At 40.3% G+C, this 15687-nt stretch overlaps 1 non-coding gene across 1 annotated transcript; it reads right to left on the bottom strand.

Moving 5' to 3' along the window:
* Positions 1-15216: 15216 nt before the first annotated feature.
* On the bottom strand, positions 15217-15322 carry LOC132620639 (small nucleolar RNA R71). The gene has a single exon (XR_009575076.1). It is a non-coding gene; the product is annotated as a small nucleolar RNA R71 (small nucleolar RNA).
* Between the last annotated feature and the right edge of the window lie 365 nt (positions 15323-15687).

Below are 15687 nucleotides of genomic sequence, written 5' to 3'. Positions count from 1 at the left end.
AATCTGATTGGTATGACATGGGAATACTATGATGTGGAAGGAACCGAGGAGTGTATCAAGAAGGGATATGGATTATGTTGTCTGAAAAGCTTGGAAGGAAAGGAAGAAGGGACACAATGTCTGTGAAAGAGCGAAAAGCATTCATCGGTTACTAGAATAAAATTCATGGCCTAGCGATTATATGGGATATGAGAAAACACGTTATGAGAGCATATGAGTCAGTAATGTGAAGAATTACTCCGCCATATTGGTAAAGAATCCGTATCGAAAAGTCGACAAAGGACGATTATAAAAAGGACCCTCCCGAAATAGTATGACGCCCCATGAGGTCAATTTAACATTCGAGGACGAATGTTTTAAAGGGGGGGAGGATGTTACATCCGGTATTTTTGTATATTCGAAAAATTCGAGATAACTTGACTTGTAATGAATAAGGCCATATTTGGACCTTACTTGGTATGAATGTGTCGGTCGTGAATACATTGGTGTGGAATTACGAAAGGTGGCCAACGGCAAAATTGGAATTTTGGAAACTTGCTTCATGAATTACAAAAATGTAACCAATTGGACTAAAAAAAAAATAATAAAATGAGGCCCAAAATGGGAGGCCCAACTAGCCAAGATGGCCTTTGGCCCAAGCCCACCAATTAGTCATGTGACTAATTATATTAAGGGATAAGCTCTTAAGAAACTTCAAGAGAAATCAAGAACAAACAAGAGAGAAAAGAAGAGGAGGGCTACAGCCAAAGAGAAAGAGAAAGAGAAAAAGAAAGAAAAATTCTTGGAGCCAAATCCTTGGTTCAAAAATCCATTTCTTGTGGGATTATTATTAAGTGCAAGATCCTCTACAAAGTGATATAATTATTTTGGCAAGAAAGTAGTTTTGGTGGCAAGTGAAGAACTTGAAGGAAAGGTAAGGATTTTATGCTTTTGTTATGTTATGGAAGGTGTATGTATGTTGTAGTGTGTGGAAATGAATGAAAATCATGAAAATTTTGTGTGTTGGGATTGTATGCATGTTGGCCGTGAGTATGCATATATATTGCATGCCTATGATGACTTGAATTCATGTTTGAATCTTGTTGTAGTTATAGTAGAAATTTAATTGGAAATGAAAGTTGAATGAATTAGTGGAAGTTGGAAAATGTAGTGTGTGGCCGTGTGGTGTATGTTGATGATGGAAGGTGAACTAAATTTTGTTAGTATGATAATTGTGTTGATTATGAAGTGAATGAAAGAATAATCGTTTTTGTTGTCATGGAAAATTTGTTGTTAAGTCGTTGTAGGAAGTTATACAACTTTATGGTAACTTATGTAAATGTGGAAATGAAAGTAGGAAGATGCAAATTATGATTATCGTTGATGAAGTTGGAAGATAGAAATATGTCATGAACATATATGCTAAAGATTGGAAGTTGTGGGTGAAATTTGACTTTAGTAGTAAGCTTGTATATTGTGTATACCTTATGAATATTTGTGAAAATGGTATGATACGCCTCCGAAGTATGTTGTAATGACCTTGATAAGTGATAAATATGAAAATGGTAAGATTGGTTTGGAAATGTAAGGTTGGAATGAAAGATGTTATGTTAAGTCGGAAAGATGGCTAGTTATGCCATATTATGTGTTTTGTGATATTTGATGTTGTTATCGATGTTGTTGTTGAATGGTTGGGTTGCTGTGTTGATATATTGATCCGAGCTAAGTCTCGGGGATGTTATATATATAGGGGAAATGCTGCCGAAATTTCGGTAGGCAAGTATGTAACAAGTTTGGATTATTGAAAAGCTTGAATTTGACTTTTGGCAAAGTTGACCATTTGTAGATTCTGGACGAAATTGGAAGTGAAGCTAAGCGAGTATAAGGCGTTATTGAGGTATGTAAAGCCTTCCCCTTTATTCTTAGGCATGTTCTGAATGCAATAGGCTCGGCCGCGAGCCTTAAGTACGACTCCGTTTCTCGGAATTCGAGATGGAAATCCGCTCCAATTCCTTCAGTAAGAATGAATCATTTTTCTTATAACTTGTCCCTAAAGTGAACTTTTGTATAAAACTTTCCTAAACGGAGTCGGAATACTTCCATATGACTATGGATGACCTCATAAGGTCTATTATCAGTAATTTACGTATGTCGCCTCGAGTTGGTCCGAGGTGGGCCCACGGAGTCCCGATACCTATTGTATGATCTAAATTGTCTCATTTCTGTCCGATTTTCACAAGTAACCTCTGGACTATTATTCTGATCCCGATATGACTACTTTTTATATAAATCTTATAAAATGGTTTTGACATCTGGAAATCTGATTCTGGTAATAATCTGTCGTGCCTTCCACAGTAGGATATAGGCGCGTATTATGAATACCATCCGAATACTCTGATTTGACTCGCCGCTTGGCATAATTCAGTTTGATTGAGTCTGTATGTGTGTGGTTTCTCATTAATCTGTTCGTGGATGTCTCAATGCTTCCTTCACTGCGTCCCGGGCCAGGTTCTGTTATCGTGCATATTCCTCTGCATTGTTCACCGCGTCCCTCGGTGTGCGGGCCAGGATCTGTTTATATCAGTATGATATTATGATCTGTGTATGGGGTTGGCGGCCAGGATGGCACATTATCTGATTCTGTCTGTCCACCGCGTCCCGTACTAAGAGGGCCAGGTTCTGTTTACCGCGCCCCCGTGACAGGGCCGGGATCTGTATGTATGTATGTATGTGCTATCAGCATTTATATAAGCACATGACTCTGTATGACTCTGCATGCATAATTCTGTCCGGCACACGTCTATCTGTCCGTATGTATTATGATTCTGTCTGTCAGTCTGGACCATGATTCTGTCTGTCCGTCTGGATTGTGACTCTGTCCTGTATACTTTCGTCTGTCTGTTCGGCTTATAATTCTGTCTATTATATTTCTGTGTTTCTGGTCCAGATTATGATTATGTTTGATACATTTCCACTTTACATACTCGGTACATTTTTCGTACTGACCCCCGGTTCTTCGGGGGCTACGTTACATGCCCGTAGGTACAGACGCACCTGGAGATACACCGCCAGTCTAGGACTCAGATTCTGCTATTTTGAAGAGCTCCTTTGATCCGGAGCGAATACTTTTGGTATATATCTTCTGACATCTGTATATTCTGTATGTATGACAATTCTGGGTACGGCGGGGCCCTGTCCCGTCATCTGATTCTGTATGTCTGTTAGAGGCCTGTAGATATGTATGTGGGTTACGGGTTACATCTGTTCAGGTAGGTGCGTACGATTTTGTGACTCCGTCTGCTATGTTAGCCTCATCGGCTTATGCAAAAGTTTCAGTATGCATATGTATATATATTTTCGCGCGCGCCGTATCTGTATTGGCTTGAATCTGTAAACACCTATTTGAAATATTCTGTCTGGTACGTTGATTCTGTCAGGTAGGTACGTATGGGTATCCAGTTAGGATACCAGTCGCGGCCCACGGGGTTGGGTCGTGACAGATATAGACGTGTCATTTCCGAATGGATTCGTATTATTGATGTATAGAAATCATGAGTAGGTCATGTGGCTCACCTAAATGTGAATATTAATGTACGATGAGAGGTACCGAGTGGGTTAGCACCGAGTGGCCGTCATGGCCCTCCAGTTGGGTCGTGAAAGACCTGCCTCACAAGAATGTCTTGCCACACTTTGGCCTCAACATTGAATTCATAACTGGTGATCCCTGTTTACTTATTGATCCATGACACCTCCACCCCTTCGTCACGTAGCTTGTCCACCAACCTATGCCCATTTCCACAAACATTTTTATTTGTCATCGGCTCAATTGGATTGTTGGGCAAGTGGTAGAAAGCATTCATCTCTTGAGGTCCAAACCTCACTATCTTTCCCCTTATCATAATTTCTGGATTTTCAAAATCCACCTTCCAATTTTGTAAAAACTCACGGACCCAATGCTCATTTACCTTACAAGGAGAGGTAGTAAAACAATCCCAACGGATAGCCTTTAGAGGATTATAGAACCCCGGGAGATGCTCGGAAACTCCAGCCATAAGCATCCCTCGCTCATGCAATAACTTCTTATCTAGTAGTTGGAGAGGTATCGTATTTGGCAATCCAACAACAAAAACTTCTCAGTGTCATAATCATCGTCTTTCTCCTCCTTTTCTTGGTGGATAGCCACATTCTCATCTACGTGCTTGACCAAATTAAATTAGCTCAACATTTTGTGATATTCGGAAAATCATTACACTGCAATTCACCCAAAGGATTTAGCGAAACAGGCCCCGGAGCACGCCTGGACCTGCTCTCTATTTGCAAAACATTTTGCAATTCCTCACCCCTATGAGACTCTTCTCGCAGGTGCGAATGTGCACCAGCGAAGACTATCCCGCCCCAGCGAATGGCCCCCAAAATTTTGAATCTCGCACCTGGGCAAATTTCGCATAAAAGCGAGGCTACACCTGCTCGTCCTTGTGTCCTGGGGCGAACCATCGTCTTCTTCCCCAAAAACCCTAACTGTCAAAAATTCAAAAATTTTAACCATGGATTTAGCCTTAATCTGTCCGTTCTACATCTAAATTATGGTTTATTATAAGCATACATGATTAGAAGACATGATTTCTCAAGTGTTTAAACAAGAAAAACCCCTACACTACCAACCCAAAAAACCCACCATGAATATACCCACCAAACACACATTTCACCCGAAAATAACAAAGATTCAAGTCAGGAACCATATACTATCAACGAAAAGCAAGATTTACAAGGCTGTCACGACCCAATTTTACTAAGTCGCGCGGGCACTTACCTTTCCCACCTCGGTAAGCGAACCCTTATCCCAACAATCGTATAAACATGAATAAATAAATAAATAAATAAGCAGAGGAGATAAAAATACATAAGTCTGGCGATAATGATATAAAAACATGCGGAAGTAAGGAAATACATCAAATCCACCTAGAGTCTGGTCTAACCTTACAAGAGCCTCTAACTAGATACTACAAGTCTGAAGGTAATAAATATACATCAATGGTCTCAAAAGTATGTCTTAGAACGGAAATAAACACAATAATAAATAGAGGAATCTTCAGGCAGCGAATGTCCCCTTGCTCACCCTGAAGACTCAAATCAGCAGATCCTCGAACAGCTATCAACCAAGAGGGGTGGAGGTCAAACCCACCTGGAACTCTGCAATCATAAAAGAATGCAACAAGTGCAGGTTAGTTCAAACAACAAGCACTGTAGGTATCATAGGCCGATTAAGTTTAGCTAACATATATCAAGGAAATAAAGTAAGATTAACAGGTAAATGGACAAGGTATAAGTCAAACACGAGAAATGCAATAATGTATTGAATGTGAATGCAATGCATATGCACCGTACACATGTACTACGATGATGGAACATCACATCTCAATAGCACAACCCATGGGGGACCCGCAAAGTCCATGTACCTCACAATTCCGACAACAACCTCGACAATCGCTACCTCATGACATCGGCAACAACCTCGGCAATTGCTACCACTCATCCTCGATTTCGGGATAAACATCGGACATCGGTCCTCACATCACTCTCATCCAACTGAGCCCAGCTCATAACAATGTTTCCTCAAGTATCATCAATGTGTCAACAATATATCATGTAGGATGAGAATGCATGCCATGTATGAGTTCAATGTCAATAATCAAATTAATATCAAATTACCATGCATGGGCACACCAATAATAGCATGAAAATGTTACACAATTAGCCATAGTAGAATCACTATTCTCGTCTCAACAACAACAAGTAAGATACTACAATATCATAATTGTTTATCAATAGTCTCCAATATCTACTATCTCCACATGGCATCGAGCCAACAATAATAGAACGAGATAAGTCACAACACAATGGGGTGGCTAACCCTAATCACACAATAGGGCCCAACCTATGACAACATCCAACCCAACTTCATACCCGAAGGTTTTCATGCATTCTCCGATAAAATCGTCTAAATATATGCTTCGCTAAACGAAGTCTCACCATAGGGTAAATCGTAACCTACCTGGAAGGCCGAATAGCAAGGTCTCCACAATCACACATTAGCCTTTCCTTTCCTATGAGCCTCGAGATTGCGAAAGTCTAAGCATAGTTGAATCAAAAAGAACATCGATCAAACCTTACTTCTAATCAAGACCCAAATCCCAAACCTATGGAATGGGTTTTTATGAACTAGGGTGAAATTAGGAATCCAAAGGTTCCAACATGAAATTAATGCTCTAGGTGATAAATTCTCATCAATATCAAGTTAGAATAACCAACAATATAATAAAATTCGAATTCAAGGCAAAACCCCCAAATTTGGGTATAAACCCTAACTTCCAATTCCATAAATTAGCCACTAATTTGGAAGAATTTATGAAATAAAGGATTCTAATCATCAATTCAATGCTTAAAGAAGCTAACCCAACCAACAAATCAAGATTACAAAGCTTAGAGGAAGAACTCATTGAACCCTTTTTTACTTCTAGAATTCTTAGTGAGTTAGCATGATAATGGAATCCTAAGATGATAAAGAAATTATGGAATAAGAAGTGAGATAGAAGGACTTACCACCAAGACTTCCTCCCAAGAATCACCTTGAATTTCTCCCAAGTACTCAGACTTCAGAATAGCAATACATGAGGGACATAGGGCTTTTAACACTTCACTTAATGAAATTAACTGCCCGACACCCACCTCCGTGATCAGCAGACCGCTTTGGCGGCCCCAATCATGCCTAAATCACGCTGCCTGCTTCAGCGGCAGGGTGACTGCTATAGCAGTACCACTGCCACAGTGCTGGTGCCGCCGAAGCAGGCACCAGACACAAGAAAATCCCAAGTTTTTCACAACTCAACTCGAATTTTGCACTATATCCTGAGGCCATATGCTTATATATCGAACATGCAGACATACATAAAACCACGCTACGAGCCCACTCGTTGTCCCGAAATTCCCAAGGGAGGTTTTATTGACCGCTTCAACTCCCAATACCTCAATTCCAACTTCCCAACACAAGTCCGAAAATACACCAAGTTCAAAATAACCATCCGGTCCTCTCGAAATCGACGAATTTCCGAAAAAGGTCTGTTTACCCAAAAGTCAACTTTGAGTCAACTCTTTTTTCGCTTAAAGCCCAGTTTTTCCAAAAATTCACCCAAATCAAATCCAAACACCTTGGGAAGCATGTCGATGGTCCCTTCGGGTCAAAAGTGAGCTAACAAGCTCTGGAAAAGATCAAAAAGTGCCAAAAATATTATAACAACCAAGCAGGTCGTTACATCAGATACAAATTAAACCATCGCTCATCCGCGAGCGACGAACGGAAAGGAACAGGGAAGTACCCGAATAAGCGAACAACTAAGGATATCGACTATGCATATCAGGCTTAGTCTCCCAAGTGGCCTCCTCAACAGCATAGACACATGGAAAACTGGATGAACTCCCGCCAAGCCTTGCGGCAAGGCCAACTCATAAGCAACATCTCCCACACAGTCAAGAATCTCAAATAGCCCAATATACCTTGGGCTCAACTTGCCCATCTTCCCAAACCTCATAACACCCATCATGGGTGAAATCTTCAATAGAACCTGATCACCAACGATAAACTCTAAATCTCGGACCTTCGAGTCCGCATACACCTTCTGTCGACTCTGAGCTACCAAAAGCTTGGCCTTAATGACCCTCACCTTCTCAAGAGACTCTCTCAATAGATTCGTACCCCAAGGTCAAATCTCAAATGCATCAAACTAGCCAACAGGAGATCTACATCTCCTACCATACAAAGCATCCAAAGGCGCCATGTCAATACTCGAATGATAACTATTATTATAAGCAAACTATGTCAACGGCAAGTACTGATCCCAATGACCACCAAATTCGATAACGCAAGCTCTCAACATATCCTCGAGCATCTGAATGGTCCTTTGATGTGCCGTGAAATTATGGAACATCAAATGCTTTTTAACTCTAAGTTTTACGTGTTTTCGAGCAAGTTTGTTTTAGTTTAATGTGTTTTTTGTGTTGTGTAGTTATTTCAAAGTTATAATGCTCGGTAAACGAAAAACGAGGAAAACAAGTGATCTGTTATGTTATGCACTAAGGACGGACCATTAACATGCTCAACGGTCCGTCGAATTGCCTCATCGTTCAAGTTCCTGCAAAGTGAAAAAGTCATCAGACCGTCGACTTGCACCGTCGACATGATCAGCGGCCCGTCGAAGTACCTCGACGATGGAAGTTCTGCAAATTGAAAATATGTCATCAGATCGTTGACATGCTCTTCGAACATGTCGCCGATCGCCGAAGTGCAACGACGACCCATCAAAGTGAAACGCAAGATGGAACAGGGTTGGGATTAATTATTCCAAGTTTAACTTGTATAAAAACCTGTTTAGGTTTTATTTTTCAAACATCTTGAGTTTTAGACTTGTAGCAATTACTTTTGAATTGTCATTACTTTTGAAGATTTTCCAGAAAAATGCATTCGTTACTTTCAAGTTTTATTCGTAAGTTCAAATACAAAATTCAATTATGCAATCTTCAATCTCTTATTGTTTTCATGTTGCCATGAGTAGCTAAACACCTTTACTAAGGTTGTGAACCCAAGGATGGGTGTTTTGTGATTGGGGATCGTGAATGATATATGCATAATGGATTAATAGGGTTTATTTGATTCTTCATTTTTATCATATAGTTAGTGATTGCAAACATTAGCTAACGCCATAAACTTTAGTTTATTTTAGGGTTAGATAAGAACAAATAACAAGAACTCAAGGCTTTAAACCTTGTATAATAAATTCACTTAGGAATAAGAGGAATTTACTTTTCATAATTAACCGTTCTTCATGCATACTTTCTTATCTTTGGAAAAAACATAGAAAGAAATAATCTTTTATTATTGGGAAATAGTCTAGATTCACATAGAGGTTAAATGCATTCATACAAATGATCCATTAGAAGTATATCAAGATCGATACCTATGATCATACACTTTATCTGACGGGGACACAACCTTGGTTATTTTTACCCATATATTTACAACTTTAAATTTCTAGTCACTTTAAATTAGTCTTCAAACCAAAAAAACTATAAAACCCTTTTTCCTGGAATACACCAGTGTTACACCTCGGAAAAGTCCCCGTACATGTACAATGAATAGACCAACGAAGGGCATGAGTGTGCGACGTTTTACTAAGTAGGGAATGACGATTCATGAAGTTTTTTTGAAATAAGAAAGTTGTAGAATTTCAATTCAGCCAGTGGTCGTAAAACAGAATACAGCCCGTAAAGTGATTTGGGGACCGTATACTGCCATCGTCCTCCAACGTTCCAAAAATTTCAACTTTTTGTCCAAATCTTAAATGGTAAAATACGACCCAGTTTACGGACCGTAAACTGAAATACAGCCCGTAAACTGTGGCCGTAAACCATCATGACCTTCAGCAAACCTTTCTGTTTTTGATATGGTTAAATACGACCACGTTATACGGCCAGTAAACTAGTATACGGTCCGTAAATTGTGGTTTACGACCACTGTACACCCCGACTGCTGTTCATTAAAAATTAGATTTTGAGTTATTAAAAAGGGACCCTAAGCTCATTTTATTTCATTTCTCATCTCCACAATTCAAGAACACTCTAGAATATTCTCCAAACACTTCATCCAAGAGAATCAAAGGAACATCAAGATCAACAACATTAAATCCATGAAGCCAAGTGTATGAAACTCAAGTGAAGTTCATCCAAACCAAGAAATCTCAAAGGAGGTTAAGTAGGGTTTGGTGAAAGAGGAAGGAATTCCCCTCTAGACTTATTCCACCATCATCTAAGGTAAGTTTCATGACTTTATCATGTTGTTTAAAGTATTGGAAAGCTAAGACACTTGAATTGTAGCAAGACATAGAAAATGGACCATTACTGAGTGAATAGTGCCATAATTGGGTAATAGCTAGGCTGGATCATGAATGTTGGTGTGCTATGATTATGAATACGTTATAAATGACGTATAGACCATGGAGTAGGTGTGAAGTATGCAAAATTACGATGATGAGCTAAAACCACTAAAGGTGGAGAAATTGGAGAAAATTGTGGATTTTGCTTAAGGTATATATATGACGATTGTTGATACGATATTTTAAGTGCTGTTGTAAGTGTTTGGGAGTTGAAACGATACATGAGAAAAGTAGAGAAACAAAGGAAACGCTGCCCAATTGTCCTTAGACATAACGACACATTTTTATAGTCGATTAACTAATACTAATTCGAATTCTCTCGTGACGGTAGCGACGTGATATCGAAGGAGATCAAGTGGACGATAGCCTAGCTAAACGACAAAGGTATGTGAGGCTAGTCCTTTCCTTCTAATGGCATGAATCCTATAGCATAAATCCCTTTCCTCTTCATGAGTTCATGTATTCCGAAGAAAGATAAAAAGCCTATATCTATAAATTTCTATATAAGATAAGAGATATAATACTAAGATGCCATAATGATGAAGATGTTATTGATTACTCACACTCACCTTATGTGCTAATTCCTTCAAGGTGAGGTAGAATGTCAATAATTGCTCCATAATGAAATTGGGGGATCACGACCTTACGTCACCCCGATAAAGTATAGTTGATCTTGAGCTTTACGCATGTACTATAATAATATGAGCATGTCATGATAATATTACACCACGCCTAGTTGGCCGGGCAGTCACCGCTAAGGCGGGCAGCTATGCGGATACACCATGACCATTAGGCATGGGCAGACACCACTAGTGGGCGGCATGAGATGGTACCCCGGACGCGGTAGGCCTGGACGTAGGCTATTGTTATTGATTATCACACCGTTCCATTATGGAAGGGCAGCTTACATATTATGCATATATGATATGATGATGAGTATGAGTAAGACAACATGCATTACTTCTCCTATGATTGTCATTCAGATCCAGATGTTTCATATTGATGTTCTCATTATATTATTGTTGTCTTCCTTCATTGTTTATGCCTCTCATACTCAGTACAATATTCGTACTGACGTCTGTTTTCTTTGGACGCTGTGTTCATGCCCACAGGTAGACAGGGAGGTGAGCTTGATCCAGATCCATAGTAGCTGTCAGCTGATTGAGAGCACTCAATTGTTCGGAGGTGCTTGTGATTCTCGTTTTGGTATATATGCATATTTTGGGCACGACGGAGTCTTGTTCCGTCTATATATATACAGTCTGTCAGTAGAGGCTCATAGACACACAGTGTGGGTTAGATGGTCTCACAAGATGTTATTATATGTATATATTATTTTGATGGCCGAGAGGCAAATGTATATAAAGCATTTATACTTCTATCTAAAATATGTTTTTCCTATAATTCGTGTATGAAGTTGATAAAAGGGCCTTAAGTGAGTAAGATGAGTGGTAGAGGGAGTGGTGCTCGGTGGCTAGCCCCGGGTACCCGTCGCGGCCCCTAGCTGGGTTGTGACAAAAATGTTATCAGAGCAGTTCGTCCTAGGAAGTGTCTACGAGCCGTGTCTAGTAGAGTCTTGTTTATGGTGTGTTGCGCGCCACGCTAATAAACAAGAGGCTTCAGGGCATTTAGGAAAATGACCATCCTTCTTCTTATGAAATCGTGCGACAGAGCCATGCGTAAGATTTTATCCTCCCTAATAGTGTGCTGTGATTTCAGAATGCCGCCAAAGAGAAAAGCTACAGCTGCCCAGAAGGGAAAGCTACGACAAAAAGACAGGCGGAAAGAGAGCCTCTGATGAATGTAGAAGAGGGCGAATGACAAAATGAGGCCCCGCCCAATGTAGAAGAGCAAGGAGGAGCCTCGGCTCCGATTCCTCCAGCGGGTGCTTCGGGTCAACAAGTGACTGAGGCCATACATTTATTGACCCAATTGATTGCCGCCCAGGTACAATGACAGAATGCGGGCCCGAGTGATCGTTCAGCTAGCACGAGAGCTCGTGATTTTATGACCTTAAATCCTCCGGAGTTCTTTGGGTCGAAACCGGATGAAGATCCACAAAACTTCATTGATGAAATGCTGAGGACCTTAAAGATTATTCATGCCTCCGAGACTGAATCTGTGGAGCTGGATTCTTATAGACTCCGCGATGTGGCGGTATTATGGTACAACAACTGGGTAGCATCAAGGGGAGAGAACGCGCCTCCTCCGGTTTGGCAAGAATTTGTGGATGCTTTTATTCATCATTATTTGCCACCCGAGGTTCGCCGAGCTAGAGCGGACAGGTTCTTGAATCTAAAGCAAGGAAGCATGAGTGCTCGGGAATATAGCTTGCAATTTAATTCATTGGCCAGGTATGCCTCGACTATGGTGGCCGACATGGGGGATCGAGTGCACAGGTTTGTGAGTGGTCTGGGACCACATTTATTCAAAGATTGCTTGACAGCCTCATTGCAGGACGGGATGGTCATTTCCCGTATACAAGCCTATGCTCAGAATTTAGAGTGACGACAGCCACCGCAAAGAAGTGACCGTGATACTGACTGGAGACAAGGCAAGAGGGCTAGATCTATGGGAGCCAGCAGTGAGTATAGAGGGGGACCGAGACTGACGTATTCTAGGCATTCAGGCCAGTCAGCGACTAGTGCGTCTTCCAGATTTCCAGATAGGAGGTTTGACCATTCTTTCCGGTCAGGACAGGTAATATAGCTTCTCCAAAAGATCAATGCAGCAATAACCACCTGCCTGTAAGCCATAAGTGCATTATCGAACTGAGTGGGGAGAAGCCACAACTGCACTATGCTCCACCAAAACGTTCCCTCTAAAGTCAACCACCTCTTCACTACCCGATTTGCCACATTAGTACACTCGGTCCTCTTGCTCGGGCGACCTACCACTGCAGTTACCCAGTCCTTGATGGACTATTCCTTACGTCTCAGCAGCTTGTCTTCCAATTCAATTGTCTGCCTCGGGGCGATGTAATTATCGCCGAAGTATACTTTGCTGATGACCTGGGCAGAGATATCAACACTCACCCCTCTGATCTGAACCTCACTCAGCGGCTCTAACTCCCGCAATTTCAGGAGCTTCTCTCTGACTTTCTTGATCAAGGCTCCATATGTGGCATATATCTCACAGAACAAAATCAGACAATAATCCCCAGGCAGCTCCTACATAAACTTTAGCTAATAATGGCGAATGAGCTATCTGGATCTGGGTAAGATCTCTAGCCCCTCAAAACTGATCCGCTACTCTTCATTTATGGTGCGGTTCTTGATGTGGCGTGGTTTTACGCCACAATCGATGCTTTTTGACTCTAAGTTTTATTTTTTTTTAAGCAAGCCTATGTGATTTTACGTGGTTTTTAGTGTTTTTCAGGTAAAGGAACAAATTCGGCACAATCACAGTTGAAGTGCAGAACCAGGTCGTAAAGTGATGTTTACGGTCCGTATTCTACAATACGGGCCGTATTCCATGGTCGTGTTTAAGGATAACAGAACCAGAAAGTCAAGCTGAGAAGATGGTGGTTTACGAGCTAGGTTTACGGACCGTATTTCAGTTTACGGTCCGTATTCCATCACGTATTTAACCAGTTGAGCATCTGGCAGAAAGTCGAAGTATCAGATGTTGAATTACGACCAAGCAGTTTACGGACCGTAAACCACTTTACAGTCCGTATTTTGGAAGGATAAGTTGCACACAGCTGAGAGAACGAGTTGGGCGTAAACCATGTTTACGGTCCGTAAAGTGATTTACGGACCGTATTTCATCATGACGGGACTGAAGTGCAAAATCTGTAACTTATGGATTTTCAAAACCTATAAATAGTCATTGTAGGGTTTTAATAGTCACCATTCAATATATTTTTATCTCTTGACTTAGAACAAAAACTTCTCTCTAGTTTTTGAAGATTCAAACATCAATTCAAGTATTACCAATTCTTTTTTTATTCCAAAGTAAGCATTTATGAATTCTTCAATTTCTTATTTCTTGTTCTTTGTCATGAGTAGCTAAATTTCCTTACTAGGGTTGTGAACCCAATGATGGGTGTTTTGTGATTGGGTGTTGTGATTGATATACACATAATGGATTATTAGGGTTTGATTATTCTTCATTCTTCATTCATAATTAATGGTTGCAAACATTGATTAAAGCCATAAACCTTAATTTATTTGGGAAAATAATTAGGGTTGGTAAGAATAATTAACAAGAACTCAAAGCATTAAACTTTGTTTAATAAATTCACTTAGGAATAAGAGGAGTTTACTTGGCATGATTAATCGTTCTTCATAATCACTTTCTTATATTTGGGAAAATCATAGAAAGATATAATCTTTATTTATTGGGAAATAGTAGAGATTCAAACAGAGATTAAGTGCATTCATATAATGATCCATTACAAGTATATCAAGATCAATACCCATGATCATACACCCTATCTAACGGGGACACAACCTTAGTTTCTTTTACCATAAATAGTCACTAAACCAATAGTTTAGAAATTAGTCATAGACAAAACACAACTTTTACCAACATTATCGGATTAAGATATTAGACCTAGAACTTAGCATTTACGACTTTAGTAACCTTTTCACACCATATTCCCTGTGGTATTCGACCCCAACCTTGTTGGGTTACTATATTTGACAACGTCCGCGTTATACCAATAATAGGTGTAATTTGAGCGTATCAAATTTTGGCGCCGTTGCCGGGGACTACGGTTTCGAAATTACTAAATAGTGTTTTCTTTGATTAAAGTCTTTTGTTTATTCCATCACACCTTGTTTTCTACTCTGTGTAAACTAGGTGAACATGAATCAAAATCAGCAGAATCAGCGTGCTGGTAATCAGGTGAATCGGTTGAACAATCAGGCGAATGAATCTGATCATGAGAAAATTTTTGCTGAACACGTCCAAGAGGAGGACTATGCATCTGCTATTGTTCAACCTCGAGTTGGAGCTGCTACAATGAAAATTGACTCATCTTTATACCAGCTGTTGAAACTTGAGGGATACTTTCGGAACTCTACCGAGAATGGCCCTCAACGTCATTTGCAGAATTTTGTGGATGTGTGTGCTAATCATATCCAGAACAATGTTCCAGAAGATGCTATTCGGTTGAGGTTATTCAGATATTCCTTAGCTGGGGAGGCAAGAACATGGTTCGAGAAGCTGCTCCGAAATTCGATTACTTCATGGGCAGAAATGGTAGCTGTTTTTCTTACAAAGTGGTACCCCCCTAGCAAGAAGGTTGAGATTCGCGACAAGATTTATGAATTCAAGCAGCGACGGGGGGAACAACTATATGAAGCCTGGGAGAGGTTCAAAGAGTATTTGCAGAAGATCCCTAATCATGGTTTTCCGGAAAATATATTGATGGAGAAGTTCTACATAGGGTTAGATCCAGTGACACAGTCAGTAGCTAACAATGCAGCTGATGGGTGTTTTATGAACAAGACCTTTCGATGAGTGACCACCATACTTAACAAGCTGACAACTCATAATCAGGCTTGGCTCTCAAACAATGCTGAAGTGGTACCATATGGTAGTGCTATGCTCCAGAATATAGTGAAGGAAAATCAGGATACCCAGCAAACATTGGCAGAGCTTGCAACAAATATTTCCTTGCTGACGAAGAAGTTCGATGAATCTCAGATCAAAAAAGTAAATGTTTGTGAGGATGATGTAGTTTTGCCAAAAGGGATGTACCATGATCATGATGGTC

The sequence above is a fragment of the Lycium barbarum genome, chromosome 11, assembly GCF_019175385.1.
Source record: "Lycium barbarum isolate Lr01 chromosome 11, ASM1917538v2, whole genome shotgun sequence".
In the NCBI taxonomy this organism is placed as follows: domain Eukaryota; kingdom Viridiplantae; phylum Streptophyta; class Magnoliopsida; order Solanales; family Solanaceae; genus Lycium; species Lycium barbarum.
Note: the sequence above shows the minus strand (reverse complement) of the source record. Positions and strands in the feature narration are given on the sequence as shown.